General features: G+C 44.5%; 1 protein-coding gene across 11 annotated transcripts in view; it reads right to left on the reverse strand.

Annotated features, from left to right (window-relative positions):
- The window catches only part of STRADA (STE20 related adaptor alpha), a 31,058-nt gene extending 25,630 nt beyond the window's left edge, over nt 1–5,428 (reverse strand). For 3 of the 11 annotated variants that reach the window (XM_034640134.1, XM_034640136.1, XM_034640132.1), the window contains exon 1: nt 5,225–5,374. The gene's annotated coding sequence lies outside the window, so the exon portion shown is untranslated. Of the gene's footprint in view, nt 1–5,224 lie in introns of all 11 variants that reach the window. The other 8 variants (XM_034640137.1, XM_002924518.4, XM_002924519.4 and 5 more) reach the window with 6 other exon arrangements.
- Between the last annotated feature and the right edge of the window lie 390 nt (nt 5,429–5,818).

Below are 5,818 nucleotides of genomic sequence, written 5' to 3' on the forward strand. Positions count from 1 at the left end.
ATAAAAAAGAAAAATATGATAAACTTTATGAAAATTAAAAACTTCTACCTTCGAAAGACAGCACTAAGAAAATATACAAGTTGGGAGAGAACAGTCTGTGTGTCTACAAAACATTTTATATACAGAATATTTAAAGAACTTCTACAACTCAATAAGACAACTCAATTTAAAAAATGGGCAACAGGGGCGCCTGGGTGGCACAGCGGTTGGGCGTCTGCCTTCGGCTCGGGGCGTGATCCCGGCGGTATGGGATCGAGCCCCACATCGGGCTCCTCTGCTATGAGCCTGCTTCTTCCTCTCCCACTCCCCCTGCTTGTGTTCCCTCTCTCGCTGGCTGTCTCTATCTCTGTCAAATAAATAAATAAATAAATAAATGGGCAACAGATTTGAACAGAAGAGGTGGAATGGCCACTAAGCACATGAAATGATGCTCAATATCACTTGCCATCAAGAAAATGTATATAAAGCCACAATGAGATACCATTACATACCTACTGAAATGGCTAAAAATAAAGACTGCCAATACCAAGTGTTGACAAGGATACTGACCAATAGAAACTCTCATTCATTGCTGATGGGGATGCAAACTACTATAATAGCCACTTTGGAAAATAGTTTAGTAGCTTCCTATGACCCAGTAAGTCTGCTCTAGGTAGTCTACTCAAGAGAAATGAAAACATATGTTCACATGGACTTGTACATGAATGTTCATAACAGCATTATTCACAATGGCCCCAAATTGGAAACAATCCAAACGTCTATCAATTGGTAAGTGAAAAAACAAAATGTGGTATATACGCCAGTGGAATATTACACAGCAATAAAAAGGAACAAACTACTGATACATACAACAATGTCATATTAAGTGAAAGTCAGACATAAATCTACATATTGTTTCCATATACATGAAATTCTGGAAAAAGTAAAAATATGATGACAGAAAGCAGGTCATTGGTTGCCTGGGACCAAGCGTAAGAGGAGGGACCAAATTCAAAGAGACACACGAGAACTTTCTGGGTGGTGGAAATGTTCTGTATTTTGATTGCATGGTAGTTACCCAAGTGTATCTGTCGAAACTCAACAAACCATACACTTAATGTAGGTATATTTTACTGTAGGTAAATTATATCTCAACAAAAATGACTTTAAAAGTAAAATGACTAAAATAAATAATCAGAAACACTTTTGAAGAATCTAGAAAAAAATCCCTGCCACATTTCCCTTCCTTTTTTTTTGAGGTGGGTTGGGGTTTTGAGGGATTGTGGTTAGTATATAGTATAGCAATGGGAGTGGGAACTTAATCAGATACATAGAGTTCTTGGAATCCTTAGAACTGCTTCAGAGAAATCAAAGCAATGGATTTCAATCCAGGGAAGAGAGGAGGCCTTTTAAAATCATCTATGTTATTTTTATCAAATTGCATTTATCTTCACCCCTATCTAATCTTCTTATAGAAGATCATCACCATTTGAGAATCATTTATCCTGGCATGAAATAGAAAAATATTGACTGAATTTAAAAAAAAAAAGATTATTAGAGTGCACATTATTTAATAACATTAAACACAAAGCATCATGCAAAAGAAACTTAAGAGGAAGCAGGGTCCATATCCAAATATAGTCTACAATAGAAAGAACATAGAATATTAATATAGATAAAAAGATGATTTTTATCTGCAGAAGGAGCTACCTATGCTCTGGAAAAATATTGGAAATAGAAAATAAAGTCAATACCCAAACACCGTATAAATTAATATAACAAACCTAAGAACTGGTCCTAGACTACCACACCAACAGCTTCATTAATTATTTGAACATGGGTTCCCAAACCAGGATGTGTTTCAAATTAACTCATGTAGTTACAAAAACCGATGAATGCTCAAACTCCCACCTTCAAAATTTTTTAATTCAGCAGGTCTGGGGAATGCACAAGTAGAAATGGGCAAGTCCTTATGGTGTTCGGCAAAGGGAAAGACAGTTACTATAAGCTGGGATGGACCTGGATAGCTTTATTGCAGGGGTGGGGCTTCAGTGTCAAATAGGACCTAAAGAAAATGGGAATTCCAAGCATGAAATAGTATTAGCTGCTCATTTTTAGTGCTTACTTTGTTTTGTCCACAATTGTATCTCCCAGTTTCTAGAATAGTGCCTATCACATAGCAGGTACTCAGTAATGTTGACTGACTGACCAAATATACCGAGAAGTATGTTAGCACTTTGCATAACAAGTTATAGAAGCACAACTCCAGATATATGAGAACAATGAAGAGGCCTTACGTGCATGCTAGAGTATGGATTTTCTTCACCAGGCAGTAGGAAGCCACTGCAGATTTTAAACAGAAAGGTGACAAACACAAAACAGTGGTCTAAGATAGTGTCTCTCAAACTTTATTGCGCATTCAAATAATTTTAGGATCTTGTTAAAAGTGCAGATTTTGATTTAGAAGGTCTGGAGTGAGGCCTGGTACTTCTAACAAACTCCCAGATGATGGTAACACTGCTAGTCTGTGGACCATCGTACTGACTAATGTTTGAGAAGCCTTGTTCTAAGAAACATTCTAAGGAATATTAATCTGCCAACGGATGTGAGAAGGGGATGTGAAAAATCCCCAGAGAAAGGAATACCATTAGAACACAATTATAGTGAACCATATTTGGGGTGATAAGAGCTTGTAGCAGAGGGAATGTTAAGAAATAGATGGCTAGGGGGGCGCCTGGGTGGCACAGCGGTTAAGCGTCTGCCTTCGGCTCAGGGCGTGATCCCGGCCGTTATGGGATCGAGCCCCACATCAGGCTCCTCTGCTGAGAGCCTGCTTCTTCCTCTCCCACTCCCCCTGCTTGTGTTCCCTCTCTCGCTGGCTGTCTCTATCTCTGTCAAGTAAATAAATAAAACCTTTAAAAATAAATAAATAAATAAATAAGTGGGCTCGATCCAATAAACACTTAAAAAAAAAAAAAGAAAAAGAAATAGATGGCTAGGGGATGAAGGAAAAATAAAGAAATTCTATTTAGTTAGTAAGGACACCATAAGTCATCTAGCCTACCCTCCACCCTTCAGAGGAACAGCTTTTACAAACTCCTGGATGTAAGGTTATTTAGCCTCTGCATGAAAACTTCCCCTGCCAGAGACTCACTACCTTATTACGGAACCCAACTTGTGGACAACTCTGATGACTCTGATTTTTTTTGTGCCCAAGTAACTGGGAAAGAGTAGTGTGTCAGCGACAAAACAGGAAACTCAGAGGTGGAAGTGGTTCTGGTGGGAAGATGAGTTCAAGTTTTTAAATCATGTTGAGGTTGAGAAAAGAGTTCTATATTCCAAGTGAGAAGATATAGCAGTCACTTAGAAAAGTAAGACTGATGCTTAAGAGAGACGTTAGAGATGGCTTTGTGGACCTGGGAGTTAGCAGCCAAAGCTATACAAGTGACAAAAGCACTGAAGGAGAAAATGGGGAGAAAAAAGCAGAACGCTGGGAAGCAAGCCTTGGGATAGGTCCATATTTAGGACATCATGCTTGAAGGCAGGTAGGAGGAAATGGAATCCAAAGGAAAAACTTTAAAGATTCTGCTTCCCCTCCTGGACCACTTTCGTTCCCCCAACCTGGTTAACTTTGACCTATCATTCCTTACTACTCATCTCAAGTACCCTGTGCTACGGAAATCCTCCCTGACCACCATTCCCCCCCACCTCTGTTAGGTGTTCAGCCTCTGTATTCAACCCTTACCCCTACCACAATGTTAACTGCCAATGCATCTTATTCACTCACTATTGCATTCCCATGGGCTGCTGTGCCCAACACATAAGATGGGCACTCCTGTATCTGTTAAATTGTTAATAGCGAAAATAATAAAAGCAGCAAGCACTTATGGTGAACTTACTATGTGCAAGGATCTGTGCTAAATGCATCACAGAGATCAGCTCACCATAAGTACCATCTTCCTCATTTTACACACCAGGAACTTAAAAGCTCAGAGAGGTTAAATGCCCAGAATGATACAGGCAACTGGTAGAGTGCCCATTAGATCTGTTCCAAAGCCTGTGCTCTAGAAACCAGAGTGATTACAGAGAAGTCTAGGGAGAAGTAGCAAGACTGTGTCTGCAAAGATACAATGATGACTGACTGAGAAGACATCGTCTGATTTGACAATGCTGCTGACCAGATGCCAAATAGAAAAGAATTCGTTTACCTTGCTTTATTTTTTCCCTTTTCCCTGTTTTTGTCACTGTTTTCTAAACTTCTTCCATGTCTGGGGTTACAACTACAAACACTGCATTTGAGTCACAATACTCCAAGAAACCTGGTTGAAAGGTGGGGGAACAGACCTAACAAGTTCAGCACTGTAACTAATAGCTGAATAGGTTCCTGGCCTAAGGCAAGTAACCAAATGAGACTTGGCTTCTTCAATTCTCAGGAACAAGAAACAGTCTTGGGTGTCTTTAGACAGTATGAATCAGTCAATGAAGAACTGTCCTAATGCCTCAGATACATACTGGAATACGGTTCTACTTTAACAGGTATTATACAGTAAGAAAAGGAGCAGTTCGAACGGCTTTTCCTCTTCGGGAAAGTCGGGTTGGAATATGCTAGGTTATCTTAACAGAAGATAAGAAAAAGTAGTCCCCCATTTCCTGGAAACTTGGACAATTTTATTTAACCACTCCCCTTCCCTCGCGCTCACTTCCCTACCCCCACCGCCCATCTCCACCCCAAATCTACTGAAGGCACTGAAACATTCTTGGAAAACAACAAGACAGAAGCGTTTTGTTTTTGCTGATTCAGGGAGTCACCTAAATCTCTCTCCTTACGGGTGCTTGATTCGCTGTCCAGCCTGGGATAGATGGGAATTGGGATTGTGGGATGGGGGTAGGGGGGTCAGCACAAGATCGGCCGCCTCTTTGGGCAGGGCAAACTGACACCTGGGCCCCAGGCTCCCCACCTAGGAGTCAGGGGAAAAGATGGGTATGGAAAGCAGGCGCTCGCCTCTCTCGCCCGACAACTCCGCTCGGCCGTCTCCCGGGCAGGCCCAAGCCTATTCTGCTCTCAGGCTGCAGCCCCTTATTGCGGGAATCGAAGAGGACGGGGTGAAAGGGGGCCCGTGGAGGGTGGGGGGGGGGCCAGGATGGCCGATCTGACGAAGGCCCGCCCCTGAGGAGATGGAATCGGCGTCAGGGCGAGGAGGGACTGGTCCCTGGAGCGCACCAGGCGGCCCCGCCAGCCCGGTACCTGGTCCTGGAGTTAGCAAGCAGTCCCGACCCCGTCTCAGCTCCGCCTCCTTAGTTTAGGGCCGCGCCGCCAGGCGGGTTGCTGGGGGTAGGAGGAGGTACGCAACGTGCCATGCGCAGTAGCGGGACCGGGGTAGGGCTGGTGGAGAGCTCCGCCTCGCCCCGCCCCGGCTCCTCCGCGGTGCGGGTAAGGAAGCTCCGTTCCCCGCCCCCCTCCCCCAGCTCCGAGCGCGGGGGGTGGGGGGGCGGCTCCCCAGCGCGTTCCGCGTGGCGTCGGGTGCGCGGGGCCCCCGCGGCAGTCTCCAGGCAACGGCCGCGCGGAGGGCGCTTCTTCGGTTCTGAGTTAGCGCGGCCCGCGCAGCGCGTTCCTGAGGGAGGGCACGCGGGCTCTAACAGAAGGGGTCCTTTTCCCTGAGTGTGTGGAAGCCGAAGGCTTAGCCTGTCGTCGGTGGGGCCTGCGGGGTCCGACAAGGGCTCCCCGGAGCCTCGCCGCCCGTGCAGCAGGAAGGAAGTAGGATGATTTCAATAATGAAGAGTCAGGGGGCACTAGAGGAAGGCAAACACACACTGGCTGATGACTTGGCTACTTCAAAAA

This window comes from Ailuropoda melanoleuca, chromosome 13, assembly GCF_002007445.2.
Source record: "Ailuropoda melanoleuca isolate Jingjing chromosome 13, ASM200744v2, whole genome shotgun sequence".
Classification (NCBI taxonomy): Eukaryota; Metazoa; Chordata; class Mammalia; order Carnivora; family Ursidae; genus Ailuropoda; species Ailuropoda melanoleuca.